Raw genomic sequence first — 19,051 nt, forward strand, 5'->3', positions numbered from 1 at the left:
GTATAAACTACTTGTTTAGTTTGCCGTGTTTCGACATGTTGCAAGCAGCTTCCAAAAACTGAAAAATAGATACTTGTGAATTCTTTGGGTCTACACATTTTTTTCAGTAGATGCAGATTATTTCTATATCAGAAAAATCCCATCCGTGAAGTGGTCTTCAGACAGAAGCCCCAGATAACCTGGAGTAGAGATAAGGCTTCCAACCAAATGGATGTGTCTTTCAGGGAAGTTTGAGCTGTAGCAGCTCTCATTTTAGAAACAAGGGCTGCAATCCTCTGCACGCTTGGTAGCAATCCCTATTGGACTCTAGGATTTATTTGCATGTGAACATGCAGAGAGTTCTGTGCTGCAGGATTAGTACAGCAATGCATATCACAAACAGTATCACACAAAAAACCACACATAGATAGCACAAATCTAAAAAGTGCACAGAAATTAAAAGGAAAATAGGAAAATAGTGACTATTGTTGCATCTGCTTCCCTGGAAGACCTTTTAACTGCAACGCTAAAAATCACAGTAATTACCTCCATATTTTCCCATAATGAAAGAAAGAACCATTAAAATAATGTTCAAATTAAAATATGTGATGCTGACACACATACGGTACATTTTAGTTTATGTAGGTGCAGTCAGAGTGTGTATATATTTTTACCGGCCAACCCAGTCTTTCCTGAGTGGTGCACAAGATTTCAGGGGTCCTGGCACTTAACCGGGGTTTGTGTTTCCTTTGGAAAGGAGGCACAACGGAGGCTGTAGTGTATTTATGAAATATGGTTTATTCACACCTGAGTCTACTACTGAAGGAGTTTCCAGCATTCACACCTCAGGAGGGGCTTGCTTCCTGCAGGAGCACCGCATTGGATTAAAAGGCACCCAAAGCACCACCTCTGTGTATCTCTTCCAGCTTGCCTCTGCCAGCCTGCTCAAAGTTCTCCTCCTGCCTGGCTTTTCAAATTTTAAAAGGCCTCTTTTTATTATTTTTTTAAAAAGACTACAATTTCCCCTTCAGTCCACCATCACTGTGCACTTGGAACTCCCCCTCCCAGCTTACATCATCAAACACTGAAATCCTAAACTTGGCCACTGTATCTGTGCCCCATCCCCTCACGGGAGGAGGTGCTCATACTCTTCTGCTTCAGCATAGGGTAAATGTGTCAGTCACCCACTGTCTTCCTTTTACTGCATTATGGTTCTTCTCCCCTGGTAATTCCTGGCTAGGAAACTGATTCAGCCTGCATTTCTACACTGCCAAACTGTCTCACACCTGGGTGAAGACTTCAAGCATTTAGTAATCTACATTTACTAACTTACAAAATTGTTGGTACCCAGGACTTTTAGGGGACTCTACTCCCCACAACTAAAATCAATATATATACACTGGGAACTATTGTGTATCAAAAATTCTCATTTAGCTATGGAGTTGTAAGGTCCACTTCACATATCAACATTTTCTGACAGAGATAACCAGCATCTAGGGGAAATGTTGTTAACATGTAGAGCTTATATTCTCTCTCTCTCTCTCTCTCTCTCACACACACACACACACACACACAACTTGTCGGGTACGATGACCTGCATTCCATGCCCCATCTTACATCCCTGTCCCTCCTTGGGACATTGTGGTTCTGTAGCTGATGGGCTCCGTGTGAAACTTCTTCGCATCCTAGTGAGGAAGCTGGCGAGACAGCCTTGGCCACTGCAGTGCGTGCTTTCCTCAACGCGCCTGCTCCGAAGTATGGGCCACCGAGTTCAGTAGAACTTACTCCCGGGCAATTGTGCATATAGGATTGCAGCGGGATACTCCTTGGAGGCAGCGCACGCGTATAAATACCCCGAAGAGACCCCCCAAGCCACACAGCGGGCGCCTTTTGCGGGCTGGCGCCCACGCACGGCTTCCCTCTCGCCCAGGAGGCTCGCTTTTCCTTTCCCAGACCTCTTTGCCGTGGTTCCCGTTCCTCTCTCCCCGTCTACCCCAAGGCGATAAATGTCTGTCCTGGCAAGCCTGGCCTCGCCCAACCCCTTTCGTCCAGGCCCGGCCAGCAAGCAGGCGTGCGCGAACCGCCACGAGCCCCGGGCCGAGCCTGCGCGCGCTCTGCGCACCTCTGCTCGCCCCGCCTGTTGACGCTGGAGGCACGTGCCTAGCGCGTGTCAGCCGCAGTAGGGCAACGGCGCCTCGGGGCAGCGCTGTTGCGGCTGGGCACGTTCGCAGTGCCAGGCCTTCCTGTGGCGACGACCAGCGTCTCCCCGAGGGGCTTCTTCCCCACCCCGCTCTTGGGTTTCGTCCCCACACGCTATGGTCTTCCGCGCGCGCGTTTCCACTTCGTAAGGTCCACCAACTCCTCGTTTCTTTTTCCTGTATCGATTCTAGCCGTGCCTTACCTGCCAACAGTATCTTAATCATACCTTCACATTTATTACACGCTGCTGAGGCGCCCGCAAATCCTTCAGAAGAAGGTGAGGGTGGTTAATCAGGACTCGTTTCCTTCCACACCTGTCCTTTCCCGCCTCCTTCAGGGCCTGCACAGAGTCCGCTCCCTGCAGCGCCTGCTGCGCCACCGACTGCCATACCTCCAGGGGATCGCAAGGCGGTAGCAGCGCACACGCGTCGCCTTCCCAAACCGCTTCCTCAGTACCTCTCTCTCTCTCTCACACACACACCCTTCTGTGCACACTTACCACTCCCACTCCCCTCTCCCTCTTATACACATTTCATGCTGATTAAAAGCAACAAAACACCCTATAGCGCCTTAAGGACTAACGCTGATTAGTTAAAACACAATCTCCCCCGTCTGAGAGATGGCTAAATAGTAGCAGAAAATAGTAACAGAATTTGATTTCATGTTATACATGGGGATGGCAGTAATTCGAATCCCTGTGACTTGTGAGCAGGGGACGAGGGCAGTGATCCCTTAGACTGGATTCATTAATCTGAAATAATAAGGCACGTGTGCGGCCTGCCTCAGCTGTCCAAATCTGCACCCCCGGCTTCTGCCTTCCCACCCCACTCCTCTCCCATATCCAGAGCTGCCTGTCTTGGGCATTTCACCTCCGCACTCGCATCCGACTCCTGCCCATCTAGCAGCCGGGGAAAAACTCTGTCAGCAACCTGAGCGGCACAGTTCCCCTCTCGAGCCTTTGTCCGGATTGCTTCATTTCTTTATCGCCTCTATAAAGAGGAGGGAAGCGGCTGCCGGCTAATCCGCCTCTGCTCAGTGAGACCGAGTGAGCTGGCCGCAGCCCAGGCAAACGGCTCCACCTGCTAGCAGGCTGTGAATGTGAGCAGAGGCTTCTTCAGTCACTGGAGCAGTGAAGTTCAGGGGAGTCTGCTGTCTGAGCTGCTTGCTCGCTCCCTGGGATGATCGTGGACTCAAGAGACCAGGCAGAGGGATGTTGAAACCATTGGCTGTCTTCATGATCAGGACTTCATTGATGAGGAAATAACAGCACTCTTCGGTCCATGCTGAACTGTGAGATTTTACTTTCTTGCAAGCTTTTCTTCATTTCCCTTTCCTTTTACTTTATAGCAGGAGTCCTCACGACTCTCTGCAGCAGCACTGATTTGTGGAAGCCATTGCAAATCTGATGCAAGCTGCCCTGGGTTGGTTGCACATACGCAACCTGCACAATGTGCATGCTCAACCTGCATACTCAACCTGCCATGCGCATGCATGGCAGTACTTGTTAGAAGTTGTATTGTGGGCGGCCCTGAAGTACAATCCTTCTTAGACAGGAGTTGGCACAAACTCTTGTTTTTTGACCCTTGGCAATAAGGTGGAGGAGGGATGGAGAGCACATGACTTGTTACTAGGGAAGCAATAAGTTTGGGGAAATATCCAGTGACACCCCCTTCACTCCTGCAGCACTAACAAGCAACTCAGGATATGGGGAATGCATACACATCCTTTTGTTTTAATTGTTAGAGGAAAAATCTTCTGGCATTTTTGGTCCAGTCAAGACAATTAGAAGCAGTGGATCATGTTGAATCCATCACTGCCCTATAACAGCTTGTGCTTTTAAAGCAAAGCCTTATAAAATTTGTACGTATTCAATTTGTAGTACAATTAATGGCGTGAATGGTTTGTGTTTCTGCTCGTCTTTTGGGAAGTGCAGGACAGACTGGTATCAAAGTCAAGTTTAAGGATAGATTTTAAATTATGCTAGCCCATGTAGTTAATAAAGGAAAACACAACAGATTTCCAGAAAACATATGAAATGGTCAGTTGTAACCATGCATGTTTAGGAATGATGCACATGCTAGTCACATCATCTCAGGAAATACGATAGAGTTTTGTTTCCCTTGGATGAAAATTCTTTGTTTGTTTTTACTTACAAGCAGAAGCTATTGGAACCAGGCCAACTCCTAAAAGCAGCAGTCAGCTCCCCAATATCTGTACATCACATTTCCAGAGAGAGCTCTTTCACCCAAGTTAACTCACAGCTCTTAAAAACTCTTTTTTCTCCTGTTTAAACTAATTTTAACCTGTCTCCAAACCATTTCTCTACCCAATACACTATATGCAGGGTGTTATCCTAAACTCTGATAGCATCACATTTCAAAACCTGGAGAAAGATTTCCAGGTATCAGGAAGTCACCCCAGCCAGATGGGTGGGGTATAGATTCTTCATCATCATCATCATCATCATCATCATCTCTTTTTATTGTTTTCTATTGATGCAGTAACAGCTGCTTCTCCTGACCTTAACAAGCTATCAGGTTAACAATGGATGCTGTAACAGGTGAAATTTAAAAAAAAGACAGGGGATTCCTGACCTAAAAGGAAAAAGCCAATAGCAATGCCAGTGGAACTAATTTTATGTTCTCTGACTCAAAATTCATTTCTTTTATTTTTGCTTCATTCAGGGATAGGGAGCCTGTGAGTATCCGGATGTTGTTGGATTCCAACTCCCGCCAGGCCCAGCTAGCATCACCAGTGTTCAGGGATGATGTGAGCTGTAGTCCAGCAGCATCTGAAGGACCAGATGCCCTTGCCCCTGGCTTAGAGCTACCATTTTAAAAATCCAGGCCTGGTTGTGATTTCCTATAACTTGTTTTTTTAAATTGAAATTAATAAAAATAAAGAACAGGTATACTACAACATTATAAAATCTAACAATTACAATTCCATATATTACTATCTAAAGTATACATATTATTATTATCCATATATATATATATATATATATATATATATCCCACTATATTTTGTATAAATGCATTCCAGATGTCACTATACTTGTCCATGCAAAGTCTACGTCTATAAGCAATCCCTTCATAAGTTGCAAGTGTAGTCATATCTTCAATTCATTGATTAAATGGAGTTGTACACTTACCCATTCAGTGCACCAGTAGTCTTTTGGCCATAGTAAGGGCATGAAGAATCCATTTACATTTTCCAGTTGTCAAATTCTATATAGTAGGCATGTAGTTCAAAATATTTTCCTCTGAAAAATGTATTTTTACCCCACACAGTCATATTTATATAATAAACTACTTTCTCCCAAAACGTATTAAATTTTAATAAGTGATTTCATGTAACTTGTGGAATAGCTGTATAAAAAAATGTGTGTATGAAGCTCCATTGTGACCAATAATAAATGAAATAGAATTATAGAATTATAGAGTTGGAAGGGACCACCAGGGTCACCTAGTCCAACCTCCTGCAATAATTGTTGGGAAATGAAAAAAACAACAACCCACATTAGGTTTTATGAGGGTGGCAAATGTTATTGCGGCCTAAATGATTATCTTTGAAGGGCATCACCTGCACTGGGAAATACATTATCCTGGCTTCTGCATTAATATTTTCTTGTGGTTCCACATGCTTATGTAAAACCTTTAAAAACAAACAAACACCCTGCCATAATTCTTAGTCTTCAGGTGCAACAGATACAATATTGTTCACATTAGGTGGTTTGGGGCAAGTCACAATCTCCAACTCCAATGTGCCATAGAGGATTATTTTGATTTCCTCTGTGTGTGTGAGAGATATATATACATACACACACAATGGCTGTTAGGAGTGTCAGTAAAAGCTGTTAAATATTTTTAATGTTTCCCTCTACTTAAAAACAGTTTGGTACCATCCATTAGCTTGTTACAATCTATTTCCTAGATATCCTATGCAGAAAGTTGCTACAGATACGGGCAGTTTCTTGTATGGAAACCCTGTGTTTCATAATTAATATTTGCTCAAATATTCCTTCTGATTATTCTATACTTTCTGTTTTTGTAACAATGGACCTCTTGTAAGCAGCTCTCCAGCATTGTATTAAAAGCAAACAGGAAACAGTTTGCTCTGATCATTTGTCTGCAACGCAGACTTCATTAGGAAATGTTCATGGACTATGGAAAAAAGGTAAATCTTATTTCCATTTCCACAAGTAACTATTTCAGGGAAAGTGCCAACTCAACTGGCTCAGTCTGAGGAAGACTTGCTACAGTGCACAAATGGCCATTTTAACTACTTTTCTCTCAAAGAAAGGAGAGGAGGCTGTGATTTGAAAGAGAAATCTGACTCCAAACTATGCAACTAAGGATGCAAACCTGTGCATGTTTACATTGGGAGTAGATCCTAATGAACTCACAAGTGAGACTTACTTTCAAGTAAACATGTGCACACAACAATGCAAACATATGTAAGACTGTTCAGCTGTTTTCCTAAGTACAATGGCAATAAAATTTATGGGATTAGGGTGCACAGTGAGAAACACCCTGGTTCTATATAACAGCTCAATTTCTGATCTTTTCTACCTACAGTTTGTATAAAGTAAACATGTTAATATTTATTTCTGTAGTAAGCATTAAGAGGAGTACCGTTTAATGCTTACTAGGAATGAAAAGCATAAACACAAGAAAGTTCTTGACTGACAGTTTCTTTCTATGAACACTGAAATTCCTAGTTATTTTTGATGGCATAGATTTCTTTTGTTAGAAGGGTAAATGTGGTAGGTTTTTCTTAGGATCGTGTTGCAGTGATTTGGCAGCAGAGTGCCCCCCCCTCACTGCCTATATATAGAATAAGCAAAAACAGAAGTTAATGATTTTTCCAAACTCAGGTCCTGTGTGGGGAAAATGTGATGAAGATTCCACCCCTGCCCCAATCAAAATTGCTCTATAAATGCTATACTAGGAGGGAAGAAGGAAACTAATATTAATGTTCTCACATAACAGAGAGGCAGCGAATGAGAAAGAGATACCACGTTATGAGGAGTGAGGGGCTGATGCTGAGCTATGAGCTTATGGCAACCTTGAATTATGGGGTAGTTTAACATCCCCATACTGCATGATGGGGGGTGGGGATGGGGTAAATACAAGGCTGATGGGTTTATGTGAACCTTGTAATCTAATCTAATTTAATATGATCCACTTTTAATAACAGAGATACTATGACAGCCTTGTAATGTAGTCCACTGTTGATATCGCAGAATGGGGTGGGGACTTACAAGAACCCTACTTGCACTTTTCAGATGGGGGCTGAGGTTGATAAACAATTATCTAATAAATGCTTGAAGAACTGTCACCTACTTGATCTTTATTAGTGAAATACAATGTCACCAGTACGGTTCTGCACTATGATACTGAACAACACACACATTTTATCAAGATACAGGCAGACAGTGGAACAATTACATAAGATATTGACTGTCCACACACCATATATTTAAAGCGGATGGCTTGCCCCAAATAATCCTGGGAACTGTCCCCCCAAGGTACAATTCCTAGCACCCTTAACAAACTAGAGTTCCCAAGCTTCTTTGGGGAAAGTCTTGTGCTTCAAATGTATAGTTTGCATGCAGTCATGAACAAGTACCAAAAAAAGTCTTACAGCTTCTTTAGCATAGATGGAATCTGACTGTTAACCCCAAACAGCATGGCCAGTAGTCAGGGATGATATTGGTTGTAGCACAGCAACATCTGAAAGGCCACAGGTTCCCTATGTCTGGACTAAGAACTTTAGCATGGCGTAAGGTATTGGCAGAAACATTTAAGTGTTATTCTGGGTGTATGTGTGTGTTTGACACACACAGAGTGAAAAACAAGGCAATTCAGGATGATTTGGGCCATGAACTTACTGTGAATAAGGTGTCTCAGTGGAGATGAGCTATCCCCTAAGCTTTGGAATCACCACGAGGCATCTGTTTTTCTAAAAAGTTAAACATGTAAACTTTCCCCTGTCTCTTTTCTGAGAAACAAAACCAAAGTGTCTTGGGAAACACCCAGAGCTCCAGAGGGGAGGCAGCTGAGAGATATTTTGTTTTGGGGAACAGTTCTAGCTTTTAATCTCAGTGAATTATTTCCCAATGCAACTCAAATCACAGTGATTTGGAGGTGGGATGTTGAAGTAAATAAACAGACTTGTTCTTGAGTTGTCATTCTCTTCTGAGTTTTGGACCCAAATAATAAAATTGGAATGCCATATAACAATCAGACTTCTTCCAAATATTGTGGTCACGGTAGTATATACATCTTTAATATATACAACTATATATATATTTACAAACATGCACTTCCATGGGCTGAGAGAAAATTTGTAGAAGGCCATGAAATTCAAGAGATAAAGTCTGTGATTTTTCTCTGCAAAGTTCAAATGTATATAAGGAAATGATTGACTTCATTCACAAGAGCTGCCATTGACAATAACAATATTCCTGGGTTTGCTGTGCTAATTTAAGGTCTGTACTGGGAGAGAGAATTTTGGCCTTGATTAGCTGAAAGCAACAGTCAAACTTACTGATACATTCTATTTATTCGGTTTAACACTGTAACCTCTCTTTGAAAGGCCTAAACTTTTGTTAGCATGTTTCTGAATGTTGTATTTTTGATGGCAAATTTGTAACCATTGGGACACATTTGCACTGGGACTGTTTGCCCTTTTTAGACAGCAGAAAGTTTGGTTGGGCTGTGATGGGATAGATCATGTTGGTGGGTGAGCAGGTCAATGAACTCTTGGTTGCATATCGTTAGGTTATTAGCTGGCATCTGGGTATTTGCAGGGCCTAATCCTTGGATTCTGTCTCTATTAGGCAGCCTGTCATTGCTGTTGAGTAGTCATTTGAGATTAGGCGGCTGGTTGTATGTCAGGCTGCAACCCTAAACCCTTTACCTAGGAGTAAGCCCCACTGAATTCAATAGAACTTACTTCTGAGTAGCTATGACCAGGCTTGCAGTGTAAAGGTTATTGCATATGCCTGTTGAAAACAGGGAAGTTCAGCAAAAAAAATTCCACAAAAAATCTTGGGCTGCAGCAAAGTTGAATCTAGTTAAATTGCCACCTCCATTTCCCACTAATCCCACAACTCAAAGCCACAACTCAGTTAAATGCAGGTGCCTTGTACCCCATTTATTTGCACAGACACATTGTGCTCTCCCCACTGCTAAAGGTGAGATCACTGATAAAACAGGAAACCAGTGTGTGCTGGTAATCCTTCCCTTTCTATTGTTAAAATTTGCAGTCCCACCCTGCACATGCTTACTCAGAAAGAAATCCCTCCAAGCTCAATGTGTGAGTGTGGAAAGGATTGCAGCATTAGTTTAAAATGGAATTCACCGAGTTTGAAAGCTAATTGTTGGTTTAAACAGTAACTATAAGGAATCCAGTATCCATTTGCTGTTTGGACCCCTCTGTGACTGCCTTGGCATCAGGGCTTCATGTCCCAGGTGTTAGTGTGCTTGCAGTGCCATATGGAAAGTCTGCATTTTAAACCCCCATTTGCCCTCTCTCCAGTGGGCTGCATGCTAAAAATATTGCAAAAACCTTGCAAAGATTAGTGTATTTTTGCAGTGAGTTTTATTCCGTTTGACTTAATTCATTTTTCAAAGCTATTGATTTTTGAAAGTTAGCTAATAAACATTGTTTAATACTAGTAAAAAGGTAAAGGGACCCCGACCATTAGGTCCAGTTGCAGACGACTCTGGGGTTGCGGCGCTCATCTTGCTTTATTGGCCGAGGGAGCCAGCGTACAGCTTCCAGGTCATGTGGCCAGCATGACTAAGCTGCTTCTGGCGAACCAGAGCAGCACATGGAAGCGCTGTTTACCTTCCCACCAGATCGGTACCTATTTATCTGCTTGCATTTCATGCTTTCAAACTGCTAGGTTGGCAGGAGCAGGGATCGAGCAACTGGAGCTCACTCCGTCGCGGGGATTCAAACAGCCAGCCTTCTGATCTGCAAGCCCTAGGCTCTATGGTTTAACCCACAGCGCCACCCGAGTTCCTAATTTAATACTGAGTAGTTGATACCTATTAATATAAATTAGAGTTGCTATTAACCCCAGTAAGACCTGAGTTAACAACCACTTGGCCAACTCTGTCTCTTGCAAGTGCCCCACTCAACTTACATGTCTTTAAAATGCCACTGCTTGTAATATGCTGTGTCAACTATTAGGGGTTAAATAGCTCAGCTAATAGTGTGCAGATAAAAATCAGTTAGGCTGAAATGGTTCTGAGTAAAGATAAGTTCTGTCCTGAGAAGCTATTAGAAGTATTTCCCTTAATGTAGGTTCCAATGCTAGATTGGTTGAAAAATACTGCAGAACTGGTGTATTGCTTTCATTTGTCATACTTTCCCCTTTCTGGTATTTCTTGTAACTAAGAGGTGTGGCACGTTAGAAGCAGAGGGGTGGGGAGGGGGAAGCAGGGCAGAAGGTTGGGACTTACATGACAAATTCTATCATGAAAGTTATTTGGGTAAACTTCATACATTGTTCTCAGTGCTAGGATTTGGCCCTGGACATATGAGGTAGGATATTAATACAGAAACTCCACTCCTGCAAAAGCACCATACACCATAGCATAGTCCAGGCTTCCTCAACCTCGCCCCTCCGGATGTTTTTGGCCTACAACTCCCATGATCCCTAGCTAGCATTTCCAGTGGTCAGGGATGATGGGAACTGCAGTCTCAAAACATCTGGAGGGCCGAGGTTGAGGAAGCCTGGCATAGTCTTTCAGTTCCTTAGCACCTTTTATTGCCACTGGGATGCTGCATGAAGAATAGTTAAGCAACAGTGCCTGCAGTCTTAACCAATCTACTTTGAAGTAAACTCCTATGTGTGTGGGATTAGAACTGCAGCCTTTGTGAGCCTGCTGTAGAATTGTGGAGTAGATCCCCCTTTCCCCGCATTAAGTGTAGTCAAGGTATAAAGCTGGCTCCACTTTTCAATGGAGGTTACTATGAGATTTGAAGTCATAATCTAATGTTGGTTTCACATGTGAACCCCAGTTAATGCTAACTGCAGTTAAAACTTATTGCCAGTGCTTCCCTTAAGGCGGGAGGGAATAATCTATTTACTCCTGAAAGGGCAGAGGTTTGGGAAGGGAAAGTTTGGCCCTACAGCTCTCCTTTAGCCAAGATAATGAGGGATCCTGTGTGATATCTGTGCTGGCTCACTGCTGCTGCTCTATGTTACACACACATTAAGTAATTTTGTGGTGGCAGCACTGATGGCAGTGAAGCCACTGCTTTAATATCCCAGAGGGATGTAGTTGGCAGAAGGACTTCTGGGTGCCATTGGCTAAGCCTTTCCTGTTGGAGCCCTGCCCTCCGTTTCTGTCACTTTGATAGTTGTGCGGAGGAGGGAAGCTAACCAAGAGCAGCTTTTTTCACATCTGCATGAGAAGTTGCACCAGCCCAAATTCCTTATCCTGTGCAAATGCAAAGGGTATGGAGGAGCACTTTCTTTCCTTGAACTTTTTACCACAGGTTGATCGTAGATAGGGGTAAACAAAAGGACCTAGGGAGGGATGATAATAAAAAAGCAAAGCTTTCAAAAGGAGAAAGCAGGAGGAGGATACATGACATTTTGGTGGGCAAAGTCCCCAAACTGATGGGTATTATTATTGTTTGATATACAATGGGGAAAAAGATCACAAATATACAACTGAACAGACTTTGAGGCAAAAGACTTGCAAAGAGAGGCCTGAATAGTACAAGTACATCCTTACATTCTGAAAGACAATTTAGAATTAGATTTACTTAGTGTGTATGGGATGTTATTTATCAGTCATTGCAGGGGGCATATCTCAGTTCTTGATTTGTGACCCTCAGATGGTCTGAAAGCAAGGGAGTCTAATTTGTGTTCCTCCAGAAGTTGCTGAGCTCTATCTCCCTTCAACCCCCAGATAGCATGGGCAATAGTTAGGAATGATAGGAGCTAGAGGGCTGCAAATTAGCCATCCCTGTGTTAAAGAATGCTCATGTCTATGACTTGTTAGCCATTTCTACTAGGGAATTTTTGAATGATAAGCTACCTCTGCTGCAATTCTCTCTTCTAAACAACTATTAAGGCTGGAGTCCTGTTCTCATCTGATCACCCTGTTACCAAATGCTGGTCAGGACTCAGGAAGAGTTTTCCTGGTTTTGCTGTACATTGAAGTTTAACATCTTGGAAGCCCTTTTATCCCAGTACATTAGTTAAAGTAGATATCACAGTGGTTTCTGCTGTAATTTTGTTCGATGTGTATTTATGCACTAATTGATTGGAGCACTTACTGAGATGGACCCAGGGGGAGTACATTACATTTTCCCTTTCCTGGACGAGACTCACTTTCTGCGACAACTGAGATGGCTTTTATCTTTTACTTTATTTTGTAAATGTTTTACATTTTTAATTCCAGACTTATAGAAATTGCCAGATCTATTAACTTTTTAAATTTAATTGCAGTTTGAAATTGTGTTGGTATGTTCTGCAAAATAAATGCCCATGATTAAAGCAAAGAGTGAAATAGGCTCTCAGGTTCAGTTCAAGAGTGCCCAACTACTCTGTTTGATAGACTCCAGTTATGGCATTTACAAAGGTGTAGCTTTTCTTCTATGCATTCTTCATATTGTTATAACTGCTAAAACAACAAAATTATGTTTTCCACTACCATTCAATATAGAATAAGGTCTGTAATTAATAGCTCTGTGATTATGCTGTTTTTTAGCTGGGGCAGTTTCTTGGTATTCCTGCTCCTTTGTTAGTTGGTTGGGACTGACCTTTCCCTTTCCTTTCCTTTTGTTTTGCTTTTGAAGCAACCTTCCAGTAGATTTGCTAGTCAACACAAATAATTATGGGCTTTTCATTCTCATTACAGAATTATTAAATGTTTAATTTGGGCATTGCATTTTAATAACATAGAACTATACAAATTTAGAAGAACAAGTCATCCATCCAACATCTTTGAAATCTCAGCGAGCGAATCACACTGAGCCTTCAGAAATACCACTGTGGGCAGAGACATAAGTGAATGTACCACTAACTTTTTTTAAAAAGGGCAAGGTCCAATTATTTGTATTAGTCATTAAGAACAGATCATGAAGTAATGGGTTTCAGATGAGGTGGGAAGCACATAGACAACACATAAGATTAAACAGTTACAGGAAGAATATGTGAGGTTGATAGAGCTACATCTTCTGGTGATATTTAATGTTAGAACTAGATGCCCTGGTACCCAATTACAGCTCAGCTCTCTTGTATGTTTTCCTTGGTGGACATGGAAATTGAACATAATAATGGAGTGGGGGCCTGTAACAGTGAAATCCATCACTAGGAGAAGCATCTCTAACAATGACAGTAAGTTGATCAATATAGGAAACATCAGGGGTTGAACTGTCTGATAAACTAAAATAACTTGCCTGTTTGATGTCACTCAGTATTGCTTCTCGAACTGTATTAACCATCAACTGGATAACCTCTTCACATATGGTTTTGCATATGCATGATGTCTGACCAGAGCCTTTGCCTCCATACTGATTTATGTGAGCACACAGGAAGGGATCAGCTCTGGCAATTAATTCAAGCAATCCAAGAACATTACTATTGCTTGGTGAACCAAATATTTCATTGTCTCCCCTAAATGCCAAGCCACATTCTGCCAAAAGGGAAATCACTGCAATAACTCGCTGAAGTACGTGCCTCCAGCAATCCTGCTCTGCTTTGATTTGCTGTCAGAGTTTTGATGTGAGCATTTGACCACACTTTATTGTTAAGTATGTTAGCAGAGAGTTCATATGATTTTTAGAATTTTTGTGGGTTTGAAAAAGAAAAGTGTGATGTCAATCATTAAATCCAATAGAAGCTAAAGCTGTAGTTCAGGTAGTTTGGTTACAGAAAAGTTTGCACCAAAACAGGAGACTTTTCCTTCTTTTGGAGAATATACTAGCCATTATCAAGGGTAGGTTTCTCCATTTACTTTGGTGGAATAGAATAAATTCTTTGAACAGAACCAGGCTTGGTTTTTGCATGTTTGTTTCAAAGTGGTAAAAGCTGCAGATGAGTGCTGACATTCCAGTGGAGCTTTCTCAATCCAGAATGATATTTCCTTGTTATTTGATGTGAACTGCAAACCTGATTTCTCTGAAATCACTAGTAGCGTGTGCAGTTGGTAATTTTGTGTCTGTAATGCAAGGTTTTTTGCTGAGATCATCTACTTTGTTTTCCAATTCTTTAAGACAGTAATGCGCTTGAACTGCTTCTTTTGGTGTAACTGTCTCGTGGCATGTTCCTTCAATGCCTTGTGTTAATTCTTTGGTTGTAGGTCCTGTCACTTCATTCACACTTTTCTCCAGAAGTTTCTTTACTTGTAGAGGTACCGGTAGTTACTGACAACAGTTCTCTGTGAAGTTCTTAGGAGGCCGCATTCTGTATATAAACTGGTTGTTCTACAGTCTGCTCAGACTGGTCACTGTAGTTACTTGATTTTCTTCTTTTTGTAAACATAAATGTATCTGAGGGTTTATGTAGGGCTGTTTCTGCCTGCTGTACAAAGCCATATGACATGATTGGCTTTAAACTTTTGAGTACTTCCTTCTGTTTTTTTTTTTTTTGCTTTCTTTTACCAGTACCACTTCCATATCGTTTATTCACCATTTTCATAAAAAGTCAGAATTAAATATTGTGATTCACAGTGATATAAAAGCATCTTCATGTGTTCTCAAAATGCATGCTATAATGAAAGACAGTGATCTGAACTCTTGTAATGCTTCATTGCTGACTTGAAAGCTGCTCAGAATCAAATGATAAAGCCTCCACGAACTTTACTAAACAGTAAATACACGCTAGTGTAACTGTCATATGTCAAGTGTTTAATGTTACCAAGCAACTGGGCCTAGATAAATCTGCCTGTTAAAAAAAAATGGGCAAGAGGCCAAGCCCCCCTTAGATTATGAGGCCCTGGGCTGCAGCCTGCTCAGCCCGTATGTAAATCTGGCGCTAGTTCTTGTGCTGAGGCGCTGCTTGCATGTTTCCCCCTGGCATCTGCTTGGTCACTGTGACAACAGGATGCTGGAGTAGAAGAGCCATTGGCCTGATCCAGCAGGCTCTTCTTATGTTCTTGTGCACATAACAGAAAATCAACTTGTATTCAGTCACTGCATTTTGCTTAGAAATGCCTTTGCAATGCACTGTAGCAGAAGGAATACACACAGCAACGCATCAGATGAATAGTTGTATGCATTTACAGTATAAAACAAATCCAAGAACTTGCATACATGTGCCCATTTTCTAGTTTTGGCTCTAATTGGGGGGTGTCATTGGTTACTGCTTTCCATGGTCTACGGATGCCAGGGGAAATTCTCCTGTGATAGATGTGGTTATTGGAAACATCTGAGAATGATAATGTCCCCAAGGGAAAGCCTAATGAAAGTGACAAGATGACACATCTGTTCTTTTGGTCTTGCACTTCACTTGTTTACATTCTTTGTACAAACTGAAGCTGAAATTAATCTGCAATTCACAATGACTACAAAAAAGGGGGGTGGAAGAGGGAAAAGGAAAAAGAAAGTGGAACATAATGGAACTTGGAATATCAGTGAATCAAGCACCACACCATATACATCCTGCTTATATCAGCATAGGAATTTTCCCAGTCTGCATTTGGAAATGCTGGGCAGTCTTGAGGAAAATCTTCTGAAGTCATATGAAAACGGGAAAAGTTGTATTTATGAGTAAGCTACAATCTTGGGTTTGCCTAAAGCGCTAATGATTAGAAGAGAGTTTCAAGACCATATGTCTGAGAAAGAGACTGTCAGTGTGGCATTTTGGAAGTAATGGCTGCCTAGGCTGTATGTCAAAATTGCTGTTAGTTTCTGAAACAACCTCATACCTCTCATGCATATGGCAGCTGTGTCAGGAGCGATAGTGCATTTTTAAATATATCAGATGAGAATAGGTGAGTTCTTAGAAATGAAAGAGTACACTCTTATAAAATATGATTAAAAAATTTATCATAGTGCTCAATCAAAATAATAATGCTGACCCAAACCCCACTTTGATTGCAAAGCTTTCCACTTTAGTGATGCCAAACTAGAGTTTTTCTAGATTTCAATTCCTGTATGGCTTGACATATGTTTATATTTTACGTAGGCATTTATTCACTTGCAAGCATGTGCACCAAGTATAAGATCATTTTGAACATCTGGAAGGCATGTGATATGGTTCATACATAAACAAGCTTGGTTCTATTTTGGAAACATGTATTTTACCTTATACTGATCCAGACCACTTGTACAGTTAACCCAGTACTGTCTAATCTACTGTTTTAGGCAGCAACACTCTAAGGTCTTAGGCAGATGTGTCCAGATCTGTTCCCAAATATCCTTTAACTGGTGCCATGTCAGGAGAGTACCTAGGGGTTGACCAGGTTGGCCCCTGTCAAGGGTGCAGGCCCGTGTGTGTGTGTGCAAAAAGCCCTCCACTCTGGCTTCCAGGTGAAGGGATGGGGGTGGAGGGCAGCTCCTTGCCCAGGGTGTAGTAGTAGTAGTAGTAGTAGTAGTAGTAGTAGTAGTAATAATAATAATAATAATAATAATAGTAATAATTTATTATTTATACGCCGCCCATCTGGCTGGGTTTCCACAGCCACTCTGGGCAGCTTCTAACAAAAGATAAAAAATGCATTAAAACAGCAGTCATTAAAAACTTCTCTAAACAGGGCTGCCTTCAGATGTCTTCTAAACGTCAGATAGTTGTTTATTTCTTTGACATCTGATGGGAGGGCATTCCACAGGGATGCAAGGGAGCCTAGGTGTGCCTCTGGTCCATCTACCTGCAATACACATGCTATATATTAATGAGCCAGAATCCTTCTGATAGGGCAGTTAATTTTTGATTCTCTCATTTTCAAATGTAGGTTCCAATATAGTTCTCAGTTAGACATAGTGCTTGCTATAGAGTCCAGTATTGGCAATGTTAAAGTTCAGAATTGTGGCATTGAAAGAATATGACTCCTCCACTTTGGAGCTTTCCAGCTGGTTATGAAGTCCAATTATCCAAACACTTCAGTTTCGGCTTGTACTTAACTTTCCTGGCACTGGCCCTACTGCCTTCCACACAGCTGCCCTGTCTCAATGAAACATACTTTTTGGTGACAATGAAAAAGGTTGCTGCCCTGGCCTTTGTTAAGGTCTTTGATCCTTGAAATTTTGGGACTCAGAGTCCTAGTGCTGTGTTTCAGAGCCTAATGAAGGCCACACAACAGTATCTGTCCTCATCACTGCCACCAAATTGTCAGTGGAAAAGTGAAGGAGATAGTGGAGGCGGGTGAGAGTTGGGAAGTGCACATGGCAGTGCAAGAGGTGAGATCTTTAGACCTTGCTGTGTTCATGCTCCTGATTGGCATTAGGAAATTTCACTGCAGACTGCGCCTGAGCTTAAAATTAACTTTCAAGCCTGTTCCTAACTAACCTCAATTTATTTTTAATTTTAAAAATTATATCCCCGCCCTTCTTCCCAGATGAACCCAGAGCAGCAAACAAGTGATAAAACAATAAAGCATCTTAAAAGCAATTGCAATACTGATGCAGACTGAGAAAGATCTCAAAATACAAGGCTTGTTGAAAGAGGAAGGTATTCAGTAAGCACTCAAAGCTGGACAAACACACTCTCAGCCACAAGTACCTCTTGGATATTCAGCAATGCCAGATCAAGCAGCATACCCAAGCTGCAAACCGGTACTTCAGAGGAAGTGCAATCCTTCAACCAATATGTGGAGACCCATAGGTGGGTCACAAAGCCACACCAGGTAGGCTGTGGCAAAGCTGTCATCACCATTCAAATCCTTTAGTTGAGCCTGCAGACTTTTATACCCCTTTAGCTTGTTTTAGGGAAGCCCATGTTGATTTGAGTCTGGGGAAGCTTTCTCATCATTCAAGTATGCCTATGACAGGAAGAAATGATAGCCATGCAATCCAGCTCTACTAGGTATAATCTCTTGGAGCTACTACTTTCCCCACTTCTAGGGAAATTACCATGTTGAAGCATCTTGGATAACTTTGGTTTTCCCATAAACTAGACAATTACATTGTGTCTAAAAGGAAAGTCAGTTTATGCAAAGCAGAAAACTATGACTGTGGCAACAGTGTTGCATTGGGATTTCTAATAACCATTCCAATATCAGTTCATTTAGCAAGGACTAATTCAAATGTCAGATTACTACGTCAAATTAAGTCTATTAAGTTCTGTCCTGTTTATGTGCATGCATAAAATTAGACAGTGTTCTGCATGGAACTTTTGGACAATGGGCTGCTCACCCCTGAACTTGAGATAGCAACAAAGGGCACATTTATTGGAAAGTGTGAATTTGACTAGAGAGTGTGCATATTGTTCAGAGAGTGTACAAAAACCTGTTGAAATATGCAAGTTCCCCAAGGCCTATTGGAGAGTATATATAATGATTGAAAAATGCAGGTTTTGGTGTCTTCGGGTGTCTTCCCGTGTAAGAGTTGGGGTGTTGAAAAATGTGTAGACAGTTTCTTCTTAATGGATAGGTTATTCATGCATTATCCATGAGGTATGGTGAATGCATACAGTGGCTGGTTGTTATGCACGTTACCCCTACCAAACATATCATGGTGGGGAAACTGCAGCCTGTGGGTCTAATTAGGCCTGCCACAGCTGCCAGTTGGTCCACAAGGCAGCTTCCCACAAACCATGGCTACTTGCTCCACTGCATTGTAGGGCGTTGGACTAGATGTCCTTTGGGATCCCTTCCAACTCTACAACTCTATGATTCTATGATATTTTCTTTGCAAGCAGGGCCCCCATTCAGCTCTGATTGGTACTCCAATAGGATCC

General features: G+C 41.8%; 1 protein-coding gene across 6 annotated transcripts in view; it reads left to right on the forward strand.

Annotated features, from left to right (window-relative positions):
• Window positions 1–19,051, forward strand: part of GRIN2B (glutamate ionotropic receptor NMDA type subunit 2B) — a 275,625-nt gene that overhangs the window by 35,612 nt on the left and 220,962 nt on the right. The window contains exon 1 of one of the 6 annotated variants that reach the window (XM_083462735.1): window positions 2,958–3,468. The exons of the other annotated variants lie outside the window; for them this stretch is intronic. The gene's annotated coding sequence lies outside the window, so the exon portion shown is untranslated. Of the gene's footprint in view, window positions 1–2,957; window positions 3,469–19,051 lie in introns of those variants that run through there. 6 annotated transcript variants of the gene reach the window in all.

The sequence above is a fragment of the Podarcis liolepis genome (genome assembly GCF_965112155.1).
Source record: "Podarcis liolepis genome assembly, chromosome: 10".
NCBI classification, from domain to species: domain Eukaryota; kingdom Metazoa; phylum Chordata; class Lepidosauria; order Squamata; family Lacertidae; genus Podarcis; species Podarcis liolepis.